We start from the raw sequence: 27,726 nt of genomic DNA, 5'->3' as shown, positions 1-27,726 counted from the left end.
TGATCACACTGATTCCCTGCTTGTGATAAAGATTTTTTTTTTTTAAGATTTACTTATTTATTTATTCAGAGAGAGAAAGAGAGAGAGAGAGAGAGGCAGAGACACAGGCAGAGGGAGAAGCAGGCTCCATGCAGGGAGCCCGGCGTGGGACTTGATCCCAGGTCTCCAGGATCACACCCTAGGCTGCAGGCGGTGCTAAACTGCTGTGCCACTGGGGCTGCCCTAAAGATTTTTTAAAAAAAATCTTTAATAAAGTCTATATGAGCCATTACCACCTCTTCAGTCACCTCCTCTTCCCTTCCTCTATTGTTTCCAATACTCTAAACTAGGCCCTCTTTCATTTACTGAAAGCATGCATTCTTTTGTGCCACAGGGCCTTTGTACCTGCAGTCCCAATGCCTAAAACATTCCTACATGTTCTTCAATTCTTAGATGAGGGATCAATTTCTCAGGTAAATTCCTAAAACCCTTCCCCAAGTCTTCCTGTATATATTTCTTTGACAGCATAAGACCTGCAGTAAGTTATAGTCTATAATCAAACACTTATAATTTGAAAGATGACTGCAAACTATATCCTATGAAAAATATATTGACATATCAAAATGTAAGAAGTTGGCTTTTAAAAACTTACTGCTTTTCAGAATAGTGAAGTTAATCTTACATTTCTTTTCCATACGTAAAAACAAGTCAGTGTCAGGCTCCAGAGCACGACAGTCCAACTGAAATACACTATGAGCCACATATACAATTTTAACTTTTTTAACAATCAATTTAAAAAGCAGATGAAATTATATTTTGCTTAACCCAAAGCATCTAAAATATTATTTTAACATGTAACCAACCTAAAACATGTATCTTAACATTAGTGTCAGTGTGTTTTTTACATGCAGAACACATCTACTTTGGACTAGCTTTGTTAAAAGTTCCACATGTGCTAGAAGTTATTGTACTGCACAATATAGTTCCAGAAAATAATACTGTATTTCCTGTACTTAAATAGCTTACTAACATAATCAGTTATTTTTAAAACAACACAGCATTAAGCAATTTTAACTGCATAACAAATAAGAACACATCTCGTATTTAAACTTTTCAAAAATATTTAAATTATGCAAATATTCCATACTGCTGAAAAGCCTAAATCCAAAATAAAAATTCAGGTAACCAGTTTAAAAACTGCTTTTTTACTCATCACCTGAGGAGATTAAAGGAAGACAGGTACTCTCAAACACTCCTTGTAGGTAAGTGATTTTATTACAACCGCTTGGAAAGCAACTGGTTTTCCCTTTCTCTTAGTAACGCCGCATCTAAGACTCAGTCCTACAGAAAGAACCAAAAACAAAGTCAAAGATCACAAACTTGTTGACCAAGATACAACATGATTCATACGTACATGTGTATATGACACTCATATACCCACAGGGGGAAAAAAATGGAATGCAATCCAAAATGTTTAGTTATCTCTTTGTAGTGTGATGACTAATATTCCTTTTAACACATATTATTCCTTTTAACATGTATTTATTAAGTGCTACTCTCTGCTAGGCATTAAAACAGATGGGTCCCTGCCATCAAGGGACATACCAGTTTTCTTTACACTTTTCCACATTTTCCAAATATTCTCTAAAAAACACATTATCCTCTCATAATTTTAATAACCAGAAAAATAAAATACAACGTGCAGTGGATGCTGATTTGGGCAAATCAGCTATAAAGGGATATTTCTGGGTTACCTGGGGAAGAATTTGAATATAGCCCTGAATATTAGTTTAGATGAAAATTTTCTAAAATGGTAAGAGGAGATTAGTTGACTAACACAAAACAATCTACAAAACTGTTAACGGGGGGATTTCTGAGCAGCAGGAATGTGATTTTCTTTTCCTCTTGTTTTTTTTTTTTTTTAATTTTTTTTGCTTGCCAATTTTCTACAATGCTCCTGTAATAAAAGACTACTTTTAAAAATTAAAGTATATATACCCACTATTTCTGAGCATTAAAGTATATATCCCCACTATTTCTGAGCATTACATACAAAACTGTGCTAGGTTCTATAAGAGGCAGAAATGAGTAAAAGGAGTCACAATCTTAAAGTAAACTACAATTATTTAAGGGGAACAACACATAAAAGAAAAATAAAAGTAATTAACACAAACCAGAATATACACATCAAATGAAGTAAAATGCAGTTATAAGGATTCTAAGAAAAAGACCTTACTTGATTGGAAAGAGGAAGAATGGCAAAAATGAGAAAAAGCTTCATGGAGATAGAATTTGAAATGAAAAGGCTTTTAACTGTTACAAGTAACAGCAGACACTAAAAATAAAGTATGGGGCAAGTGTCAAAGAACAGTAAGTCACATTAATAGAGTTTGGTTAGAATGCGGGATATATGAAGGAAGTAGGCAGTATGCTCAAAAAGTAGGCTATGAGGGCCTTGAATTTTCAGAAGGGAAATTTTCTGAATTTAGCAATGGGGAAATTACTAGAGGTTCCAATTCAAGAAACTGTCCATATCGCTGTAACCACCTCCTAATGGAATCTTCCTGCTTCCACTCCTGCACTCCTATAGTCTATTTTTCGTACAGCAGCCAGCCAGATCCTTTTTTTCTTCCCCAGCCGGATCCTTTTAAAACATAGATTATGTCACATCTCTACTCAAAAGTCCTGCAATGGCCTCCCATTTCACACAGTAAAAAGCCAAAGTCATTAGAATTTCTACAAAGCCCTGCACACTGCCCTCTCACCCTCTAACTCTGTGATCACATATACTACTCTTCCCCTTGCAATGCTTTGCATATTCCAGGCATACTTCTGCTCCTACCGCTCTCGCCCATATTCTCCTCACCAACTTCAGGTCTTAAGCTTTCTCTGACTCCATCCAACATACAACAGCAAACCCCAACAACCACCACCTCCCACTCCTGTCTCAGACAAAAAGTCTGTACTCCTGTATCCCTCCAAATGGACTGTTCTCTGTGACACTTCACATCATATGCCATCTCTATATTTTATTTTTTCTTTTCCCCATACACACATACAAATGCAAGAAAAGCTCAATGAGGGCTATTTTTTTTTCTTTTTTGTTCATTTCAGTATCCCCAGCATCTAGAATAAAGCCTCGCGTATTGCAGTAAGAAGCAAAGGTAGAGACTACCACGGTGTTAGAGATTTAGTTGAAATGGCTTACAGCATATTGTAAGTATTTACATAAATAGAACCTACAGTGAATTTATTCTAATTCACTACTATATTTTCCTCTGAGAACTATTCACCAAAACAGTGCTTATAAATTAAGCTTTGAGCATACAGACAACCTTTAATTTACTAGCAATTTATCTCTGCAAGGTTTACTTAAGTTAGTATTTGAAACAGGGATGGTGGTGATTGAGGAAGAAAGGAGGGGGTGTTAAATCTACTTGCCTTCTTCTTTCATTTCCCCCAAACTAATGAACACAGACTCCCCACCTCTCTGCTTCCTCCCCAGTGTACATTTTCTGACTTCTTCCTTTTCCTAGGGAATAGGTCTAATCCAGACCTATGAGCCTTATCCCCAGGTTAAGGCCAGAAATAGAAACTAAGAGTGTGATACAGGGCTTTGGAGATGGTTGGCAGGAGTAAGAGGAGAGCCCAGGCAGGCAAGGGAGGTTACTGCAGAGGAACTTCATATATTTTAAAAGGAAGTCAATACAAAATAACACTTAGCTACTTCCCTGTCCTCTTTTAAAATCTACAATGCTGAAAGACAAGTGATACTTTATTTTTAAAATGATAAACCCGATCTTTTATTATGATTTCAAGCACACAAGTTTAGAAAAAAAAAATTAATGAATGATCAAGTACCCTTTTACTAAATCTGCTACAGATTTATTTTTAAAACAGCAAAGCTATGGTTCAAAAACAAAGGCCCTTCCTAGATCCTTTATTCTTCTTCAGTTCTTCAACGGTAACTTTTATTCTCATTTGGTATTTATCATTCCCATGAATGTTTTTATACTTTTGCTACCTATTCCAAGATTCCCAGAAAATATATTGTATAGTTTTGCATGTTTTAAAAACTGTATTAAAACTACATAAATACGATAAGCAAAACTATACTATATTCTGGTTCTGTTACCAGCTGTTTCACCTTGGGCAAGTTGCTTAACATCTGTACCTCAGTTTCTTCACTGAAAAATGGGGATAATACCACCTACGAGTTTATAGGGTTGTTATGAGGATTAAATGAGTTAATATACTCTATATAAATCGCTTAGATAAGTATCTCACACTCATAGTAAGTAGTGTATATTAGTGCTAGCAATTATCATAAAGTTGCAAAAGGACCTGTGATTGTATTACAAACACACACTCTGAGAAAAGACCAATTATTGAATTGAGATACACATATAGAGAGATATATACACATACATATATATATATATCCCATATAATGCCAGACATTTTGCAAATTGTGTAAAAATTATAAATACTTACTAAGTCAGGCTGGAAAGGTTCACTAGCCTAGTTAAAGAGGAACTGAAAGTGCTAAGAGAGAATAAAGTACTTATTTTTTAACTTTGGAATTGTAGGTTAATTACAATATAAACATTCGATTTAAATAATTTATGACAGTTTAAAAATACCTAAATACTTAATGGCCTCCTTTTATGAGTTTTGGGAAGTAGGGTTAGGAGAGAAGGGGTAATTCCTCAATGAGAAGCTATTCAAAGACTTTTTTTAGACTGTTAAGGGAAGCACTTTGGATCTCACACAAAAATGAAAATTTGGTACTCAAATTTCACTTGTTTTCTGGAGTAACTTTTAACTAACTGCAAGTAAAACAAATTACAATTTTAAATGATGTTTCATAAGAGGATTCATCTAGATCACAAAATTTTGATAAAGACAACTGGATTCTGCAAAATTTATCAATGCAATTATGGGCTCAGTATCCAATAAGGGAGACATCGGATACAGAATTGTTTTCATAATAGTCTCTAGGTCAAAAACCAGAAAACAGAAAAACAGATGCCCTACATATTATGGGAATTCTAGTGAATTTCTTACAAGAGCTTTTTAAAGGTTTTAAAATATACCTATGCTTTGAAGGTCAATTAATATATCTAACTGATACATAAAGGAATTCGATCTAATGAGAATTTACTAGGTGTCATTTACTGGGCTGAATATTTTTATACGAGATCTTTAAATCCATCTGCAATATCTTGCAGGTACAAGGGTACAAGGCTGCCCTAGGTACTCTGTACAGACACAGATACTTCTGCAAAGAGTTAAGAATGACTACTACGAAAGTCAACATTTAGGCCGGCAAAGCATATCAAATGTAGATAAACTGCAAATTAGATCAACGGAATAGTGTTGAAACATTTGTTTCCCCTGGAGTCTGGCAGACATTCCAATGTCTCAAAGGCTCCCTGAGAATAACAATTAAATGTAACACCAGGGGTCAAACTGGGTCCCTCTCCCACCCTCAAAAGAAAAACAAAAACAAAAACAAAACCCCAGTTGGGAGGAGGAGAAAGCCCTCCGTGAAAGCCAGGGAAGAGGGAAGATAGAAGCTCAAAAGCAAAGTTTTACTTTTCTTCCCCTAAAGTGAGAACTTTGGAACCGGGACCACTGCTTTTGTCTCACTTGTCCCCCTTCTGATGCCCCCAATGAAACACTTACAAGTGTGAGTTAGTCCCTTCCTCGGCCCCCAAAGAGAAGGCTCGGTGGGAAACCGAGCGAAAACTTGCATTAACCTCTAGGAGAAAAACAAAACAAAACAAAACAAAACAACAACAACAACAAAACTAGCCACTCGGTACTTCCTTAATGGGAGAAAAGACCCTCGGACCGTTCACCCTCTACTCCTGTCCTCTGCCCGAGCAAGACATTGCACCTGCCAGACTGGGCGCGTGAAGAATAATGGTCCAACTTTGCGAACGCAATCTGGGGAGCAGACACGGAATATTTCTTGAGAAGTGCAAGAAAGGGGCAGAAAAGGTCCCTTTCGGGAAGGGATGCATGAGCTCTGCCTGTTGGGAGGTCTCAAAACCCGCTTGCTTCAGAGACCCTCGGAAGCAGCCACGCTCCGGTCGCAGCCGGCCTCGGGCCTGGGAGAAGCAGGCAGTGTTTACACCTGTCACGAGGAAGGGGGAGGGAAAAAAAAAGAAAAAAAAAAGAGGAAGCTGGAGCAGAGCCCCAAACTTCTCTCCAGCGCCGGGGAGGGAGGGAGGGAGGGAGGGAGCGGCCGGCCGGAGCTGCGGGCAGGTGGAAGCGGAGGGGCAGGGCGAGCCGGCGGCGGCCGCGGATGCGGGAAGGGCTCACGCTGCCCCGGCCGGTGCCCGGGATGGCGGGGAGCGAGCCTGAGCGCTTCGCGGCCGCCGCGGGCGTCCCCGCACCCGCCGCGGAAGAGGGCAGAGCCCCAGTCCGGAGCCCGCAGGCCCGCAGAGCCGGCACCGTCCCCGGCCCCGCAGTCCCAGGCTCCGCGGCAGGCAGGTCCTCCCGGCCCGGGCGACGGTCCCGCCGGTGGGCCGGGCCCGGCGCCCGCCCCCTGGGGCCCCCGCGCGGCCGGGGACGCGGAGCGGCGGCGCTTACCTGGCTCGCTCGGGGCGGCCGCGATGGGCATGGCTCAGGGGCCCGGGGAGTAACTGGCTCCCCGGGGAAGGACCGGCTAGTCCGACGCGGAGCTGGAGAGAGCGGAAGGCAGGCTGCTCCCAGCCCCGTCAGCGAAGCAGCGCCATGGACGCCCACCCGGAGTTTCAGCGCTGCCGCGGGACCCCCATCCCATTACCCTCCGCCCTCTTCCGCCGCCGCCGCCGCCGCCTCCACCTCCTCCTCCGCCGAGACCCCCCGCCCACTCCACACACTCTCCCATCATGCAGCGGGGGAACCGCTGCCGCCGACACGTCACTTCCGGGCGCAGGTGGCTAGGTCGGGGCCGGGCGCTGGTGGGTGCAGGGGGGCGGGGGCTGCTGGGGGGGGCGGGGGAGGACACTCCAGGGGGAATTAGTGTCACAGAACGCTTACCCCTGCGCAGGCGCGGTCGCGTGGCGTGCCTGCCGCCATTTTGGGTGTGGGCAGGCTGCCCTTCTCCTCTACTTCCTCGCGAGGCGTTGCGGGGACAGACGTCTTTGCGCAGCCCGCCTGCCGCGGGAGCTGCGCGCGGGGCCGGGGGCTCCCCAGCCGGGTGCTCCCGAGCCGGGCGGCGGCGGCGCGCGGGCAGGACCGAGCCAAGTGTCCCGCTCTGCAAACAACAGTTGCCAAGATTTTGTGAACTCCTGCACCGTGACTGCTCCACCACGGAGAGCCCTGATCAGCTTGCCCTTCCCCTCCCCCCGCCCCGTAAATCGACTTTTTTTTTTTTTTTTTAAATTCAGTCCAATGTTCCTCATTTTTAATTTAAACTCGCAGAAGAGGAAGCTGCTGGTTTTGCTACCTTAACAAAGAGATTGTTATAGAGCAGAGGGAGCGCCCCCGCCGAAGACGGACACATGGGCTTTTGAGACCAGTAGCTAATATGTTCCCCCCCCCCCAAAAAAAAATTTTTTTTTTTTTTTAAATCGGGAATTTTGCTAACGGAGGGAGACCCTCCAAGGAAGCCGAAGGTGTCAGGTCGACGTGTGCGCTCCCCTGGTTCATCATGGATTTTTTTTTTGCTGCTGTCAGCCTCCAGCAGCTGATCATTGGCGTTTTTGTGACCTTTCCCCCTCGTTTTTATCACAAGTATCTGTTCGAACACTGACCACTGCAAAAAAAAAAAAAAAAAAAAAAGGAGACTCCAAGGCTTCAAGGATCATTGTTCATCGTCCAGGACCAGGCGACCGGGGCACCCAGCCTGCAAATCCGGAGCCCCGCTTGCTTGCCGGGCGCTCATTTTCCTCACTTTTGGGCAAACCCGCACCGGCAATTTGAATAATTTAAAATAGTCCCAAGACAGCCAAGCTCCAGAGCTGCGCAAAGAAGCAAGGATGGAAAACACCCCCTCAGCCACAGAGAAGTGTCCACCCCCCGCCTCCCTCCCCCTTGAGTGGAGGAATTATACAAATCAGGGGAAAGATAAGGACAAAAGCAGTTCATCACGGTTTGATCCCGCCTCTGCAATGTTCTAGACAAATTAACTTGGAGCGCTACATTGGTCTTTTTACAACTCAAATCGCTGTAAGAAATACGGAGACTGCATCACTTTCAGTGGGAGCACCGACTGCTTTGTGGGTCCTACTGGATTTTTGGTTATTGCTCAGTCACTAAAGAAAAAAAAAAAAAAAAAGAATCTGTATGGCTTGTCAAATTCCTATTGTATTTCGCCCCCTGCTGGTGTAGCTCACGTGCAGGCTTGGGGAAAAAAATAAATAAATAAAATAATGCACGTCTATGTCACCATAAATGATTATTGACCGAGAAGGAAAGAAGGAAAAGTATTTGTGTGTTCGTTGTGGAGACTGGGAATGAATTAATTTTAGATGAACACGTGCTCGTCCTAATTTGAGAGCTCTGCTGCACAGAGATCTCGGAATGAGAAGAACATGTAAAATCCTTAAAGCAGACCCTACACCAGGAAAATGTTTGCATTGAAATAGTGGACTCAGACATCAGAACGTTAAAAAAGAAAACCCTGATTTTGGAAAAAGTAGGTCCCTGATCCACACATAACATACGATTCCAAAGTGATTTTTTTTTTTTTTAATGAGATAAATGTAGGAGCCAATTCTATCCACTTGAGGACAACAATTTAGAAATCAGTGTCCAACTCTGAATAAGGCGATTGGGTAGCTATTTGGTCAGATGACTTGTGAGTGCAATCAACCAGCTGGTAATGGGTAATCTTACACAGGGGTCGGAGCAGCATTCCAAAGCCTACTAAAGTGTAGTACAAAAGGACAGCCTTTGTTTCTCAATGTTTTTAAGACGATGAGTCTGTAGGAAACATAAGCATTTGGGGGAAAAAAATCACTGCATTTGGATCTAATGATGGTATTATTTTTGTTTACTTTCTAAAAATTATGACCAGAACTTCATTACCCAAGAATTTGCATCAAGAAAAGAAAAAGTACTATCGTGAATAAATAAATAAATCTTTAAAAAAAGAAAGAAAAGAAAAAGTAAATGACCGTTTATCACGTGTTGTATGTACTTCTAGTGTTTTGTGTAGATTGTTTACAAAGTTGTAATCATAACTAAATAAAGCTAACTTTCCACTTAATATTTTGTTGTAAGCATTTCCCTCTATTGCTTAACATTTTGTAAGACTTAATGATCTCCATGGTATTCAATGGAGTGGACATACTGTGATTTATCCGTTATCCTATTAGTAGATATTTTCCACCATTGCAAGTAATACTCTGATGAACGTTTTGTCCATGTGGCTTTGTCCAATTGTAGGACTTTTTTCTCAATATAAAAATGAGCCAAAAAGATATTAATGTTTTATTGGCACTTTATCATCTCATATTATTTTCCAAAAGACTATGCCAGTTTACAATACTACCAGTAATATAGGAATGTACCAATTTTACCACTTCCTTACCAGCAGTGGATAATCATTAAAAGAAAAAAAGATAGAATTATACTTTATAGACTAAAAGTTGAAAGGAAGTTAACTCATTTACATAAGAAATCAACAAGCATAAAGCCCTAGCAATGTGATATTCTGGAAAAAGAATAACATAGACCTGGGTTCATGAACAGGATCTATTGTCACTATGATTTTGTATAAATTACTTAACCTCTCTGGACTTCAGTCTTCTTCTATGTCAAATGAGAGAGTGAAACTAGATCACAGGTCCTCAACTCCTTTAGGACAAGTAACTAGCGCATGTATCTCTTTGAGTATATGGTCAAAGCTTTGACCCTTTCTGCAGAAAATGCTCATCCCACAGACATTCAAATTTCTTAGACCTCCTAGAGCTCATTCATGGAAGAGGGTCTATGAACCACAGCTTCAGAAACCCTGCACCAGATGACTTCCAAGGTTCTTTTCATCTACACGTTTTCCTAGGATCTCATTTTATAACCCAGTAAATGCTTTCTGGCTAAGTAATACTTTTTAGTGGACAAATAAATTATAATATATTCATAGATGGATTACTTTTCAGCACTTAAATAAACTAGACCTGTAGGTATCAATGATTATAAAAACAAAAGTGAATGAGGTTTCAGAATGGGTAAAATGTGATATGAATTTTATAGTGTATGTGAGTTTTAAAAATAAACCAGTACTTAATGGATATAAATTTTGTATAATAAAGTACAAAAATATGGACCGGAATAAGATACACAAAAGTCATTAGAGGCCAGTATGGATGGGTCAGAAAGCACCAAAGTGGATTTTTACCTGTAATTGCAATGTCTTATATCTTAAAAAAAAAAAAAAATCTGAAGTAAATGTGGCAAGCCATTTACATTTTTTCTTCTTTTTCTAGCTTTGCTGAGATACAACTGACAAGTAAAAGTTGTATTTACTTAAGACATACAACTTGATGCTTTGTTCAAGCCATTTATATTTAATTCTAGGTGGAGGGTACAGGGTGTGTGTTATATAATTCTCTGACATGTTCTGTATTCATTTTTTCAAGTTAAAAAACAGCTTTTCCTGAGCCAGTTAATTTAAAATGACAAATTGCAAACAGCATCCTAGAGAGAGTTCCTGATGTATTATGCTAATGCTAATATCTAAGATTTGTTCAACTGTTCAAAAACGCTTTTGAGTATATTATCTCTCCTGATTCTCACACAGTCCCTGTAGAGCCTGTAGGTCCCCCAACTGTCTGCTACTGCTACTGCTCCCCCAAACTTAAAAAATCACTCCAGGAGCCAAAACGCCCCAATGGTTTTCTCAGAGCTTCCTACTAGCATTTTGGGTCTCCACTGGCATGTTACAGCTGACAGAGACAATAATTCAGAGGCTCTGGCCTCCGGTTCCATATTAAGTATGCCAGACCCTAAATTCTTATAGGTCTGTAGACTCCTGTAAGTAAAATGTTGCTGTGGTGCTTTTCCTAATAGGAAATCAGACCAGACATCTTCCAGAACAAGGCAAGAGAGACCTGAGCAGGGGCTATGCCGGGACCTTACTCTTCTTCTATTCTCAGACTCCAGCCGGGATCTTTGCCTCCCCTCATTAATACCATCAAGATGAGTGTCTCTCCTCTCAGGTAATTGAGTCAGCCCAAAGCTAAGGGCTCAGAAGCAGACAGCAACCCCCAAGGGGCTCACTGTCACTTCTATCCACACCTTTAGTCCTGCTGGAATCCTGTCTTAGACTGTTTTGTCTCACCCAACCTGCGTGCATTATTTTTGTGTGTCCCTCCCCAAAGTGAAAGACAAAGGCAATTGGACACAATGAGCCCCCAGTGTGATGCAGTGTGAAATACACAGATCACAGAAGTACACAGCATCTGCCAAATATATCTAATCTGAATCTCATTAAGCCTTTAAAACTACCTTCCAGTTTATAGGAAATACTGGAGCAACGAGTTAAACAGGACTACTAAGAAACAATTGTACCAATCCAGTACATGGATTATTCTACAAATAACATGTTCTCTTGAAAAGGGATAGTCTAGGTTAAAAGAAATGTAAAAGAAATAACAACCTAGTGCAATTTGTGGTTCTTGACAGAATTGTTATTTGAATGAACCAGTTAACAAACGACATTTTTGGAGATAGTTGAGGAAATCTGACTGTGTATTGGCATTTAATGTTCTTGAGGAATTATTGTGAATTTTTAAGATCTGGTAATGAAATTATGGATCTGTATGAGGATGTCCTTACTTTCTGGAGATGCCTGACATATAATGATGTGTATAATCTATTTTAAAATGGTTCAGAGGGGATCCCTGGGTGGCTCGGCGATTTAGCGCCTGCCTTTGGCCCAGGGAGTGATCCTGGGGTCCCGGGATTGGGTCCTGTGTCGGGCTCCCTGCATGGAGCCTGCTTCTCCCACTGCCTGTGTCTCTGCCTCTCTCTCTCTCTGCATCTCTCATAAATAAATAAATCTTTAAAAAAATAAAAGAAAATAAAATGGTTCAGAAAGGGACACCTGGGTTGCTCAGTTGGTTAAGCGTCGGACTCTTGATTTTGGCTTGGGTCATGATCTCAAGATCCCGACACTGAGCCCCACGTCGGGCTCTGCACTCAGCAGAGAGTCGGCTTCTCCTTCTCCCTCTGCAGTTCCCCCTGCTTGCTCTGTCTTTCCCAAATAAATAAATCTTTCTAAATAAATCTAAAAAATAAAATGGTTCAGAAAAATACCCCAAATACCTAGAGATAAAGCAAATATGGCAAAATGCTAGAAATTATTAAACCGAATCCAGGTGGTGGATGTCTTAGTGTTTATTAGGCTTTTTTTTTTTTTTTTACTTTTCTGCTATTTAGAGTATTTCATAATACAAAGTAAAAGAAAAGGCTATTAAAAAAATATCCAAGCATACAGATGAAGTCTGGGTTTCCCTTACATTTATTTTCAAATTACTGCATTCCCCAGGCAATCATTGTCAAATACACATTTCTGATTCTGGAGCAGACCTTGTAAACAGTGCTCTTGTAAAGGGTTTTAAATTTGTAGAAAGGAGAAAACAAGCAAGGACTGCAACTTCCAAATCAATTGTAATTAGTTTAAATCCTCTAATATGCACAAATACAGTAGAATTACAGCTCTGTTCAACAAGGAGCAGTTCTAATGCAGTGTTAGCAAGAGAACAGCGGGAATTATATTATCAAGAGTAGTGCACTATTTAAGTGGTAGTATCAGCGGCAGCCCTCTGTGACTTTTCAATACTGTTCCTTCTACTTGAAATGCCCTTCTTCCTGCTTCTTACAGTGGGCAATTGTCTCCCCCCCCCCTTTTTCTCTTTTTCTTTGAAGAGCTCAGAATCCGAACCTCTTTCCTATGTTTGGGAAAATCACCAATTTATGAGTCTACATGGGAGGCAACCCCTTCTTCCCAGTATAAAGGCTGAAAGGGCCAATGTGGGGAATTAAGGACAGCTGCAGATTTTTGCCACTTCTGCAATTTTGAGATGGCATTTATTGCTCTTCTTGAGTGTGCGCTAGCCTGTGGCTTAATCTGACCAACAGAATGGGTGGAAGTGGTGCTGCGTAACTTTTCGAACTGAGCGTTAAGAGATCTGGAGCTTCTGACTTTGCTGCTTTGTATGCTTGTCCCAGAAGAGAGACAGCACGTAAAAGGTACGACAACCCCCGAGTGCTGCATGCTGTGGGAACCCAATCTACACGAGGATAGAAGAAGTGACCTACTCTAAGCTCTCAGCCAACAGCCAGCCATGGACGTGACCCATCTTGGACATTCCAGGCAGATGACCCTTCAGATAATTTTTAGACCCAGTAAGACACCACTTAGAGCAGAAGCTCTGACCAGCTGAGCCCAGTCAGTCATCCCACAGAATCTTCAGTTACAATGATGGTCACTGCTGTTTTAAGGCACCAAGTCCTGTGGTGGTTTGTTACTTGGCGATTGGCAATGAATGCGGGCAGATGCTTCCTTTCTCAACTTCCTTTGCTGCTAGGTGGAGCGTGTGACCTAGGCTTTCCCGAACAGATGCCCGTCCCCAGACTTTGAATTGGGAGCTAATTAACAAATAGAAGCAAGAGCCATGGAGAACTTTTTCTGATGGTGATGGTAGCCGGGTTGGCGAGACAGCTTCTGAGGCGGCAGGGGCCGGCTGGTGTTTCATGTCCAGGGCTAGTGGCCCTGGGTATACCAGTTTCCGCAGCATCCTCACTGGACCAGATCTCTGGCATGATTTGGGGAGAGGTTCCTGGCTGTTCAGACTCTGAGCTTCGTTCTTGAGTCATACAGGAGATTCTGTGAGCTACCTAATGTTTTAATAAATTTCCACTTAATCAGTCTATGTCAATTCTGTTGCTGGTGACTAAGAACCCTGACAGATACTCCTTTCAACTATGTTGCTCCTATGCATTTCTTAAGATAAAATTCAAAGAATCATTCCTCCTCAGCAATTTCTCCTCCTAGAAACCTTCACTGACATCTTCTCTGCACTCCCTGCCCCCCTCAAATTTGTTTCTTCTCTTCTAAGCCTCTGTTGTGCCTTGTGTGTATCTATAATATTGCTCTTATCATATCGATTGTCGTTTCCAATTTCCTAAACTGTCTCCCTCACTAAACTTATAACTTTATTTTTTTTAATTTTTATTTATTCATTTGAGACAAAGAGACAGAGAGAGACAGAGACAGAGAAACGAGAGAGAGAGAGAGAGAGAGAGAGAGAGAGAGATCAGGAGCAGAGGGGAGAGGCAGAGGGAAAGGGAGAAGCAGATTCCTTGATGAGGGAGGAGCTGGATGTGGAGCTCCATCCCAGGACCCTGAGATCATGGCCTGAGCTGAAGGCAGATGCTTAACCATCTGAGCCACCCAGGCGCCCTGAAACTTCTATCCTAAGGAGAAAGAACTGAGTTCTTCATCTCTGTATCTCTAGTGCCTAGTATGGTGTTTATCTAACATTTGTTGGCTGAATGAGTAATTGAAATGGATGAAATTGATGGTATGAAATTTAGTATGTTTATAACCTCTCTGGACATAAACAGTTATCATTTCTAATTTTTTTTTTACCAGTTACATTCTTGTCATAATAGAACATCGATAAGGTTCTCTTGACAAGAAAAATGGAGCAAATTTTAGAGTATCGCTCTTATAAAATACCACTGTAAATTCTTTGGATACTACTGATATCCATAATATTAATGGATTCCTTCTTAACCTAGTACCTATTTCCTTTTTATGCACTGCCGGAGACATTTTCATTGTTATTCCAATGATTACTTTTATTCTTTTTTTGATGTAAAAATGTGGGAAGTGTGGGTTTAAAAATCCTTTTAGCGAAATTCCCCAGAGTACTTTAAGCATTTGAGATGAAAAGTTGTGTAAAAAAGTCATCTTAGAAGAGATGACAGATACATATCGTGAAACTTCTAGCCATATGATTTAGTGAAGCCGTAGCAAACGTGTTCTTGTTTGAGAACGGCCCAGGGCTAAAGGTTAATGAAAATATTTATATGGCCAAAAATCCAGCTACCGAATCAGGGTTCTCCCACTGTGTCAGATCCCCAGGCTTGGAACATTGGCACCTATGGCTTTTGCAGTTCCACAGGTGACAGTGATGTGCACCAAAATTTGATAACAAGACGAGGGACTGGGACGCCTAGGTAGCTCAGTGGTTCAGTGTCTGCCTTCGGCTCAGGTTGTGATCCCAGGTCCTGGGATCGATTCTTCCATCGGGCTCCCTGCATGGAGCCTGCTTCTCCCTCTGCCTATGTCTCTGCCTCTCTCTCTCTCTCTGTGTGTCTCTCATGAATAAATAAATAAATAAATAAATAAATAAATAAATAAATGACAGAGGGACCGTTTATTTACTTTTGGCTATGAGCTTATTATTTAACCATGTAACAAGTAGTATGTTAAGGCTCCGTCCTAGGTGTTGCGAAGACAAACATGAACAAGATACTCCTTGTCCCTTAGGAGTTTACAGCCTAGTATCAGGTACATGCAAAGATTTTACATGTTTTGTGCCCTTTCTCTGTACATTTTAAATTTCAATAAAACAACTGTTAATAGTTTCTGCCTCATGAACCTATAGGAGGTCTAAATGTGATGCTGTACATATGGTACTGAACACAGGGCTTGGAACATGATAAGTACCAGCAAATGTTAGCTATCACTGATGTGGTTATTCCACGAGTGTTGTGTCCCTACCGACTGGGAGACAGAACTGATCTCTTCCTACTGTATCAGCTGCATGGAGTTGGAGATAGACTCCTGAGAACTCCTGAGCACGGGTTCAAGTAGATCAGTGTTCCATGGGTCCCAAGACCCTTCCCTGTGGTTCTCAAAGCAGTTCCTGGACTGGGATGAAACAGGGCTGAATCTTGGGTTGTACTCAGGTACAAAAGAGAATATGTTAAGTAACATGCACTAAGGAAATGGTGTTGGTGGTTCCCAGCCCCTGGGAGCTTTTATGAGCTTATCATGGTGCTTTTATCCTTCCATCAGTATTATGCACATATGATACTCAAATGTGTATTGGATGAATGAATGCATATGTTTAGGATGCAACAGTGTTAAGTCTCTGTTACCTTCTACAGAAATGGGTCCACCCTGAATACTGGAGCACTAATCTGCTTCTGCTGAGAGAATCCAGGTTATCCATCTTTTTTAGCACCCAACCTGGAGAAATGTTATTGAAGTTCACTCTTGCCAGCTTCATCACAGATTAGCAATCTAGATCTTCAGTTATGCGAATTCTAAACTTTTCAGCCATGTAGAGCAACCACTATCTATCTGGTGGGGTATTTCTCAAGACTCCCTTTACTACAGACAACAAGGTTGTTTACATTGAAAACTCTTAACAGTGCCTGGGTGGTTCAGTTGGTTAAGCGTCTGCCTTCAGCTCAGGTCATGGCCCCAGGGCCCTGGGATCAGCTCCACGTCAGACTCCCTGTTCACTAGGGAGTCTGCTTCTCCCTCTCTCTCTGCCCCTCCAACCACTCATGCTCTCTCATTCACTCTCTGAAATAAACAAACTTAAAAAAAAAAATCCTCTTAGAATCTATGAAAAAAATTACTAAAACTGAAAAGTGAATTTAAGAACATTGCATGGGGATCCCTGGGTGGCGCAGCGGTTTGGCGCCTGCCTTTGGCCCAGGGCGCGATCCTGGAGACCCGGGATCGAATCCCACGTTGGGCTCCCGGTGCATGGAGCCTGCTTCTCCCTCTGCCTGTGTCTCTGCCTCTCTCTCTATCTCTCTGTGACTATCATAAATAAATAAAAATTAAAAAAAAAAATAAGAACATTGCATGTTACAAGGTTAATATACAAAAATCAGCTCTACTTGTATATGCTGCCTACAACAATTGAAAAAAATGAACTTGAAAGACATCACAATAGAATTTAAAGGCAAAATATTTGGGAATAAACTGACAAAAATCTGCAAGGCATTTATTCTGCTAACAAAGCATTGTGAGAAAGTTTAGCAAAGACCTAAGTGAATGGAAATTTATAATGTTCATGCAGCATAAAACTTGACATTGTTAAGGTGGCAGTTCCCCCCAATTTAACCTACGGATTCAACATAATCCTGATCAAAATCCCAAATACCAATTTTTTCCCAGAATTTCTTTTTAATTGAGGTATAATTGACATACAGTATAACATTATCCTATTAGTTTCAGGTGTACAATGTAATGATTTAATATTTGTATATATTGAGAAATGATCATCATAGTAAGTCTAATTAGCATCAATGACTGTATTTAAATTTGAAACAAAAAACCAGAAGTATATTTTTCCTTTGGAAGAGAATCAGTTTTGGGACACCTGGGTGGCTCAGTCAGTTCAGCAGCCCACTCTTGATTTTGGCTTAGGTTATGATCTCAGGGTTGTGAGATTGAGCCCCAAGTGGGGCTCTGTGCTCAGCGGGTGAGTCTGCTTGAGATTCTCTCTCTCTCTCTCTCTCCCTTTGCCCTTCCCCCAGCTCCTGCACATGCACTCTCTCTCTAAAATATATAAATGAATCTTTTTTTTTTTTCTTAAAGAAGAGAATCAGTTTTTATTCAACGGAATCTAGCAAAAGCAAACAAATCACTTGGATCTAAAATACTTTGTTAATTCAATGTTGTGTTGCAAATGTCCTGCCCTTGGCTGATGAAGAAGCTGAGATGAAGACCTAATGAACTAAACAAAAAGCCTTTGTTAGCTGGCAACTGGGATAATGATGAAGGTCTCAGATTAGCATAAATTTGTGCACTGATATCCATCAAAGTTCAGCTTTCTTTGTTGTCATTTTTTTAAAGATTTTATTTATTTATTCACGAGAGACACAGAGAGAGAGGCAGAGACTCAGGCAGAGGGAGAAGCAGGTTCCATGCAGGGAGCCTCATGCAGGACTTGATCCCAGGACCCGGGATCACACCCTGAGCCAAAGGCAGATGCTCAACCCCTGAGCCACCCAGGCATCCCTGTTGTCATTGATTATGGGGAAACAAAATCACCACTGCTGTCAAATGGGTTTTCTACAGAACTTTATCTATGTCAAATATAAACCTATTACATCTATATGGACAGAAAGTCTTGTGATAAAGGTTCCTACAGTCGTGGAAGCTGGTAAAACAATGATAGGAAATGATGATGGTTCAGAAATTACCTAGTTTTAATCCTATGGAGATATGTATATGAAATTCCATTAAATTCAAAGCATTTTTTTTCTTCTCCTCCCTCATCTTTCTCTGGGTTTTTCTTCTTTAAGACCATACAGTGTGATTTCTGGTCTTTGAGGCAGCAAGAACCAGCTCCATTATCTTCCTTTTGTAGTGGTTTAAAAATAAATAAAAGTTCTTTTAACAGTTTATAAACCTAAAACTCAATGAGGAGTTTCATTTCTTCTTCAGGGAATTTTTAAAAATATTCTGAGCTGGGCAGCCCAGGTGGCTCAGCACCACCATCAGCCCAGGGCGTGATCCTGGAGAACTGGGATCTAGTCCCACGTCAGGCTCCCTGCATGGAGCCTGCTTCTCCCTCTGCCTGTGTCTGTGCCTCTCTCTCTCTCTCTCTCTCTGTCTCTCATGAATAAATAAAGAAATCTTTAAAAAATATATTCTGAGCTGAACAATTGGCTCTGGCAAGTAGCTGTCATACCACGTTCCCACATGACTTGCAGAGAAGCTGGCAGGACATCTTCAAAGCAGTTCTTCTCTCTATGGGGTCTCTCTCACCTTTCCTTTTCTTCTACTCATCCTCCTCCCAAACCTGCCTCCTCCCAGCCTCCCTGCTCCAGAACTGCCTTTCATTCTCCGCTACCTTCACCTCTAGATGCACTCGGTATGTATACACTCAACCCAACCCAGCAAGGCAAGACTCTTTGGCCTTAACCAAGCAGATCACCTGTTGTTCCTCAGTCATACCCTTAGAATCTCAAGACATCTATGTAGTTTTGTTTTGCTTCGTTTATTTTACAAAGATAGTATCATCTGACTCCAGATGGTGTTTTGGGCTAATTACTTAAAAAAAAAAAAACCCAACTCAACAGTATATTATGGATGATGGATGTTTCCCCCATCAGTACATATAATGCTTTTCTCTCCTTTTTTATGGCTTCATAGTACTCCATAATCTGGCCAACTATATATTTTAAGAAAAAACAAACAAATTCCACATTTTCTACTATGTTTTACTGTCACAAATAATGCCATGATATCTTAAATCAGGAGAGTAGGGTAGACAGTGGAAGGAAAGGAGAGTAGTAAGTTTGGAGCATATCAGAGGGCTGGCTGCAAGTCTGGTTTTGGATATGATGATAACTACAGCAGGTCTGAGGTCATTTCTAGAATACAAGGGGCGACAGGTGAGGGAAGAAGGAAGTGGAGAAGGCAGCAGAGGAGATGGGGCAATGCCTGGACGGGTGGGCACGTCTTGTTTTTCCCAGCATCCCATTCCTTTTTAGGCAACCAGTGAATTCATTCAATTACCAACATAGTGTTAGCCCAGAGTTAACTCATCTTTTCTCAACCTAACGTTGTAACGACTGGCTCTCTTCTGTGCCTTAGTTTGGGAAGCAGGCTGAGACCGATGTATACAGGGTTTTAAATTCTGCACCATGGATTTATAGCAATAGGGACGCTCTTAATGTATTCCCTTTGAATTGAGACTTCAGATCTCGGCTCAGAAGTTTGCTTTGCGGGGCGTCTGGGTGGCTCAGTCGGTTAATCATCTGTCTTCAGCTCACGTCGTGATCCCAGGGTCCTTGGATCAAGCCTCATGTTGGGATCCCTGCTCAGTGGGAAGCCTGCTTGTCCATAAAATCTTTAAAAAAAAAAAGTTGGCTTTGCAACCACAACCACTCAAGTGTTCTTAGGAGATAAACAGCACAATTAAAGAACAGCCAACTGTGGGAAAAAGCAAATATATCACCTGTCTGCTTGTGTTTCAACTCAAGTGTTTTCTTTTATCTTCAAGAGTAGCTCTAATCTATTCACATAACTTCATATTATTTGTGCTCTTTTACCGCATATAACTATGTCCCCATGGTGTCCCCCGTCCTCATAGCCCTGTTGGTTTCTTCTCTTTTCAACTACTGGTGGATTTATAACGCACTTTTGCAGCATTTTCTAGCATAACTTCTAAAGGTAAATACTTGGTCCCCTCAAGCCTGACTTTTCTAACATGTTTGACTTTATAATTACTTTTCTCTCCCAACAGAACCACTTCTTCAGTCATCACTTATTTGGGGAGACGGTCATTTTCTATAAGACACATTTTGCAAAGAGCAAAGTAACTCTAATAATATAGTAATAAGTAATGTGATCTGCTCTGCATGTGCTAAGCTATATAGTATGATGTGATCTATATGCTAAACTACACATCTAACTGCAATCTGACACGTGCCCTTAAATAACAAAATGCTGCAAATTCTCAATTTTGTAGAGTATATTTTGAGTCTCTTGATGCTATTTGTTAATATTATTATCATTTAAAGATTTTATTTGTTTATTCACAAGAGACACAGAGAGAGAGGCAGAAATAGGCAGAGGGAGACGCAGGCTCCCTGTGGGGAGCCCGATACGGAACTCGATCCCAGGACCCTGGGATTATGTCCTGAGCCAAAGGCAGATGCTCAACCACTGATCCACCCAGGTGCCCCTATTTATTTATTATTATTATTTTAACTCTTAATTCCATTTTCAATGCAGGCAAAACTGCACAGGAGACTCTTATTCTCCTTCCTTCTATTGCTGATCACCTTTTGGTTACAGTATGACTCTGCTTCCCAAACCTCCTCCAACCTCCACTCTGTTCTTGGGCCCTGCTTTGGGCCACCTGCCATGGGGCTTGTGTTTGATTTGGGGCTTCCTAGGCTGCCGTTACTCAGTCTTTTTTCTCTGGATCAAGCGAGGGCAACTCTCCTCACCGCTTCCTGCAAGTTGCCTTTTGCTGAAAGCTAGAGCCCACAAAGAATCCCTTTAGGGCTTGGAAGAAGCTGCTGTCAACATTCAGTACCTTGCTTCTTGGCATCAGTCCCTTATGTCTTTGTCCCTGCCAACCTTCTCCTACCCCTCTCTGGAGAACTGTCTCCTTCCCTGCCAGGGCTTTCAGCCTTCATTTCCCCAGGAAATGATTTTCTCAGTCTCTCCACAAAAGCTCAGGAGGAAAGAACCTGGCCTTTCATTCATAATTGGCCGCTGTGTGGTGTGGGATGCAGTGGGAGTAGGAGTGAATGTTCTCCATAGTTGACATGAATGCATCTTCCAACAAAACCCAGCTGCTGCTGTCACTGTGTAGTGGGTAGAAAGCTTACTGTGTTTGGAAGGATCAATGATGAGATTACCAGAAAGTCAATGTGTCAAGGAGTGACTTAGAGTATCTTACTGGATGAGGAAACAAAGATCAATTTATTTTATTCATGGTGTGTGTGAATGGCTACTTCGTGTGTGTGTGTGTGTGTGTGTGTGTGTGTGTGATCCCCTTCCTTTGTAAAGGAGCTAGTTGGAATTGAGAGGGCCAGGCTCCAGGGGGATCATTAGGATTTTAACAGCTTACGGTGAGTGGAAAATTTCATTTCTCCAAGTATTGAGAAGTGCATGCTAATAGTTATCCCAGCCATTGGTTAGTCTGCCAAAGATTCTTATCAGGCTTAGACATTCAGATAGATGGTCCAACAAGCATTACAATCAGCAGAGACCTGTAAAGACTTTTCTGGAGAAAATCAATCTGTACCCAATGCATTATCCGGGCATGCTTGTTTTTCAGATTCATAAGTCATTTTGTTGTCAGAGCAGCCTTTTTATTCCTCTTAACTTCTAGTGACTTCTGGGAGGCAGCTGTTCCAAACTCTCCTCACTCTTCTTAAAGAACTTTTGACCTCCCCCTACTGCCACAGATGCCCTCTACGCCTAATTTACTGAGAAGGTCAAGGCCTCATCTCTTCTCTCTACTATCTCAGTTTTGCGTGCATCACCATCCATCCTTAGCTTTTTCCTCTTCATTCTTTCTATTTCCAGAGAAGCCACATCCTATTTTTCACCGCAGAGCTGACCTTTCCTGGGGGTTTTTCACCAATGATTCTCCACTTAATCCCCATTGTTCATTATGTCCCTCTTTCTGGCATCTTCAAGTTCTTGTTCTCCTCTAGCTTCTTAAAAACATGCCCTGTTGTCTTGACTGCAAAAACCTATGCCACAGCTATGCTTTCCTGTCACATTGCTAGCTAACCTGTCTTTCTGGAAAGTGTAGGCTGTAGCTAATTTATCTGGAACTCTCACAATTTTTATTAAAACTGGCTTTTCAGGGGTGCCTGGGTGGCTCAGGTCATGATCCTGGGGTCCTGGGATCGAGCCCCATGAGGGCTCCCTGCTCAACAGGGAGCCTGCCTCTCTCTCTCCTGCTGCTGCTCCCCCTGCTTGTGCTTGCTCTCTCTCTCTCTCTGTCAAATAAATAAATTAAAAATCTTTAAAAAATTGGCCTCTCAAAAGTCATCCATGCACTGCATCAGCGCACATCCAATGAGGTCATGCTGCTGACTGCTGTAACCCTTGATACTCCTGACTGTGGGCAATGCTTAGGGAAGGGGGACAGCTGGGGCTTGGAGAGGGAAAAGGAGGTAAATGAGATTCCTGAGGGGAGGTGCGGTTTTTGCAAGCTGCTATTACAGAGGTAAAGCGGAGTCAGACACACCAGGACCTTGGGCTTGGTTCTTTTTGTAGAGGCTAGAGGGAACAGAGATGCCCCCCAGGCCCTTTCGGCAGGTCTGGTACATCCTGGTGGACTTGGGCAGAGGACTGGCCGTGTGACTTTGGTTTCAGGGAAAGGAGTTGGCCAGACACCCCAGGGCCCATGGGGAGTTTCTCCCTTATTTTACGGAGTCAGGCATATCAAAAGTGTTCAACCCAAGTGTTTCTAATCTAAAGCCCCCAAGTGACTCCAAATCCAAGACTCTACTCAGGAGCAGAAGATAACCCTGGATGCTTTCTCCTTCTTTGGATTCCTACCATGGTTTCCATAACACTGTGCTATTCCCCGCTCTAGCCTTTCTCTCTCACTGGCTCTTCTGTTGCATGAGCCCTAACAGTCAAAACACCCCAAATGCCCCTTCACGCGGATTCCTCTTCTCTGCATGCATCCATCCTTGATTTCTCTTTCATTGCCATGCTCTCTGAAAGCCTGGCAACACTCCCTCCTGCTTTGATGTGACCAAGAGGATGCCAGCCAGGTCCTAGGAGGCACAGTTTATTTTGGATAACTTGAAAGATGTGCAGACACGCACCAGGCTACCCAACCCTAATTCACCAGTTTAGAAAGGCTGTGGGTGGTGATGGTGGCCACATTCATTCATGTTGGAAATTGCGAGTTCCTACAGAAACAACTGTGCTGCGCTCTGCTCCTCCCTGTTCGACAGACAGCCGCATCTTCTGGTGCGGTGCCAGCCGCGTCCCCGAGACACGATGGTGAAGGTCGGAGTGAACGGATTTGGCCGTATTGGGCGCCTGGTCACCAGGGCTGCTTTCAACTCTGGCAAAGTGAATATTGTCGCCATCAATGACCCCTTCATTGATCTCAACTACATGGTGTACATGTTCCAGTATGATTCTGCCCATGGCAAATTCCACGGCACAATCAAGGCTGACAATGGGAAACTTGTCATCAATGGGAAGTCTATCTCCATCTTCCAGGAGCGAGATCCTGCCAACATCAAATGGGGTGATGCTGGTGCTGAGTATGTTGTGGAGTCCACTGGGGTCTTCACCACCATGGAGAAGGCTGGGGCTCACTTGGAGGGCGGGGCCAAGAGGGTCATCATCTCTGCTCCTTCTGCTGATGCCCCCATGTTTGTGATGAGCTTGAACCACGAGAAGTATGACAACTCCCTCAAGATTGTCAGCAATGCCTCCTGCACCACCAACTGCTTGGCTCCTCTAGCCAAAGTCATCCATGACCACTTCGGCATCGTGGAGGGCCTCATGACCACCGTCCATGCCATCACTGCCACCCAGAAGACCGTGGACGGCCCCTCTGGGAAGCTGTGGCATGACTGCCAAGGGGCTGCCCAGAACATCATCTCTGCTTCCACTGGTGCCGCCAAGGCTGTGGGCAAGGTCATCCCTGAGCTGAACGGGAGCTCACTGGCATGGCCTTCTGTGTCCCCACCCCCAATGTGTCAGTTGTGGATCTGACCTGCTGCCTGGAGAAAGCTGCCAAATATGATGACATCAAGAAGGTAGTGAAGCAGGCATCGGAGGGCCCCCTCAAGGGCTTCCTGGGCTACACTGAGGACCAGGTTGTCTCCTGTGACTTCAACAGTGACACCCACTCTTCCACCTTTGACGCCAGGGCTGGCATTGCCCTCAATGACCACTTCGTCAAGCTCATTTCCTGGTATGACAATGAATTTGGCTACAGCAACCTGGTGGTGGACCTCATGGTCCACATGGCCTCCAAGGAGTAAGAGCTTCCTGGACCACCAGCCCCAGCAAGAACAAGAGGAAGAGAGAGGCCCTCAGCTGCTGGGGAGTCCCTGCCCCAACTTAATCCCCCAACACACTGAGAATCTCCTGACCTCCAATTTACATCCTAGACCCCGAGGAAGGGGAGGGGCTCGGGGAGCCCTACCTTGTCATGTACCATCAATAAAGTATACTGTACACAGCCAAAAAAAAACCAAAAAAACCAAAAACAACTGTGCTCATTCCATGAATCCCTTGATGTTGCCACATTCTTTCATTGTTCACTATCTTTAATTTAATGACACATCTCCTAGCCTCACACCGAGGGCCCATTCCTTTGAGAGGCTCAAGATGCACTGATGTGTAATGATAACTAATGAGGAATGTAGAAGGAATGCCAGCATTAGAAATTTGTTATTTAGGGGCACATGGGTGGCTCAGCAGTTGAGCATCTGCCTTTGGCTCAGGGTGTGATCCCAGGGTCCTGGGATTGAGTCCCACATCATGCTCCCCACAGTAAGCCTGCTTCTCCCTCTGCCTGTGTCTCTGCCTCTGTGTCTCTCATAAATAAAGAAATAAAATCTTAAAAAAAATAAATTTGCTGTTTAGCCACCACCACAGTAATAATTGCTTCAGATTCATCAAGGAAAGCTAAAAAAAATTTTTTTAATTTTATTTATTTCTTTTAGTAATCTCTACACCCAGCGTGGGGCTCAAACTCACAACCCTGAGATCAAGAGTCAAATGCTAAGGAGAGATCACTACCAACACCAAGGAAATACAAACGATTTTAAAAACATATTATGAACAGCAATACGCCAATAAATCAGGCAATCTAGAAGAAATGGACGCATTCCTGGAAGGCCACAAACTACCAAAACTGGAGCAGGAAGAAATAGAAAACCTGAACAGGCCAATAACCAGAGAGGAAATTGAAGCAGTCATCAAAAACCTCCCAAGACACAAGAGTCCAGGGCCAGATGGCTTCCCAGGGGAATTCTATCAAACGTTTAAAGAAGAAATCATACCTATTCTACTAAAGCTGTTTGGAAGGATAGAAAGAGATGGAGTACTTCCAAATTCGTTCTATGAGGCCAGCATCACCTTAATTCTGAAACCAGACAAAGACCCCACCAAAAAGGAGAATTACAGACCAATATCCCTGATGAACACGGATGCAAAAATTCTCAACAAGATACTAGCCAATAGGATCCAACAACACATTAAGAAAATTATTCACCATGACCAAGTAGGATTTATCCCCGGGACACAAGGCTGGTTCAACACTCGTAAAACCATCAATGTGATTCATCATATCAGCAAGAGAAAAACCAAGAACCATATGATCCTCTCATTAGATGCAGAGAAAGCATTTGACAAAATACAGCATCCATTCCTGATCAAAACCCTTCAGAGTGTTGGGATAGAGGGAACTTTCCTCGACATCTTAAAAGCCATCTACGAAAAGCCCACAGCAAATATCATTCTCAATGGGGAAGCACTGGGAGCCTTTCCCCTAAGATCAGGAACAAGACAGGGATGTCCACTCTCACCACTGCTGTTCAACATAGTTCTGGAAGTCCTCGCCTCAGCAATCAGACAACAAAAAGACATTAAAGGCATTCAAATTGGCAAATAAGAAGTCAAACTCTCCCTCTTCGCCGATGACATGATACTCTACATAGAAAACCCAAAAGCCTCCACCCCAAGATTGCTAGAACTCATACAGCAATTTGGTAGCGTGGCAGGATACAAAATCAATGCCCAGAAATCAATGGCATTTCTATACACTAACAATGAGACTGAAGAAAGAGAAATTAAGGAGTCAATCCCATTTACAATTGCACCCAAAATCATAAGATACCTAGGAATAAACCTAACCAAAGAGGTAAAGGATCTATACCCTAAAAACTATAGAACACTTCTGAAAGAAATTGAGGAAGACACAAAGAGATGGAAAAATATTCCATGCTCATGGATTGGCAGAATTAATATTGTAAAAATGTCAATGCTACCCAGGGCAATTTACACGTTTAATGCAATCCCTATCAAAATACCATGGACTTTCTTCAGAGAGTTAGAACAAATTATTTTAAGATTTTTGTGGAATCAGAAAAGACCCCGAATAGCCAGGGGAATTTTTTTTAAATTTTTTAAAATTTTTTTATTTATTTATGATAGTCACACACACAGAGAGAGAGAGAGAGAGAGAGAGAGAGAGGCAGAGAGAGGCAGAGAGGCAGAGGGAGAAGCAGGCTCCATGTACCAGGAGCCTGACGTGGGATTCGATCCAGGGTCTCCAGGATCACGCCCTGGGCCAAAGGCAGGTGCCAAACCACTGCGCCACCCAGGGATCCCAGCCAGGGGAATTTTAAAAAAGAAAACCATAGCTGGGGGCATCACAATGCCAGATTTCAGGTTGTACTACAAAGCTGTTGTCATCAAGACAGTGTGGTACTGGCACAAAAACAGACACATAGATCAATGGAACAGAATAGAGAACCCAGAAGTGGACCCTGAACTTTATGGTCAACTAATATTCGACAAAACAGGAAAGACTATCCATTGGAAGAAAGACAGTCTCTTTAATAAATGGTGTTGGGAAAATTGGACATCCACATGCAGAAGAATGAAACTGGACCACTCCCTTACACCATACACAAAGATAAACTCAAAATGGATGAGAGATCTAAATGTGAGACAAGATTCCATCAAAATCATAGAGGACAACACAGGCAACACCCTTTTTGAACTTGGCCACAGTAACTTCTTGCAAGATACATCCACAAAGGCAAAAGAAACAAAAGCAAAAATGAACTATTGGGACTTCATCAAGATAAGAAGCTTTTGCACAGCAAACGTTACAATCAACAAAACTAAAAGACAACCTACAGAATGGGAGAAGATATTTGCAAATGACATATCAGATAAAGGGCTAGTTTCCAAAATCTATAAAGAACTTATTAAACTCAACACCAAAGAAACAAACAATCCAATCATGAAATGGGCAAAAGACATGAAGAGAAATCTCACAGAGGAAGACATGGACATGGCCAACATGCACATGAGAAAATGCTCTGCATCACTTGCCATCAGGGAAATACAAATCAAAACCACAATGAGATACCACCTCACACCAGTGAGAATGGGGAAAATTAACAAGGCAGGAAACAACAAATGTTGGAGAGGATGTGGAGGAAGGGGAACCCTCTTACACTGTTGGTGGGAATGTGAACTGGTGCAGCCACTCTGGAAAAATGTGTGGAGGTTCCTCAAAG

The 27,726-nt window shown here is 42.4% G+C and overlaps 1 protein-coding gene and 1 pseudogene across 3 annotated transcripts in view; one reads left to right on the top strand and one right to left on the bottom strand.

Moving 5' to 3' along the window:
• AFTPH (aftiphilin) overlaps positions 1-6,909 on the bottom strand; it is a 65,434-nt gene extending 58,525 nt beyond the window's left edge. For 2 of the 3 annotated variants that reach the window (XM_072743092.1, XM_072743093.1), the window contains exon 1: positions 6,580-6,909. The gene's annotated coding sequence lies outside the window, so the exon portion shown is untranslated. The remainder of the gene's footprint in view (positions 1-6,579) is intronic. The other variant, XR_011998048.1, reaches the window with a different exon arrangement.
• A 16,497-nt stretch (positions 6,910-23,406) lies between these two features.
• Positions 23,407-24,577, top strand: LOC112915358 (glyceraldehyde-3-phosphate dehydrogenase-like; annotated as a pseudogene).
• Positions 24,578-27,726: the final 3,149 nt, after the last annotated feature.

This window comes from Vulpes vulpes, chromosome 16 (genome assembly GCF_048418805.1).
Source record: "Vulpes vulpes isolate BD-2025 chromosome 16, VulVul3, whole genome shotgun sequence".
Classification (NCBI taxonomy): Eukaryota; Metazoa; Chordata; class Mammalia; order Carnivora; family Canidae; genus Vulpes; species Vulpes vulpes.
This window is presented reverse-complemented; position numbering and strand designations above follow the sequence as displayed.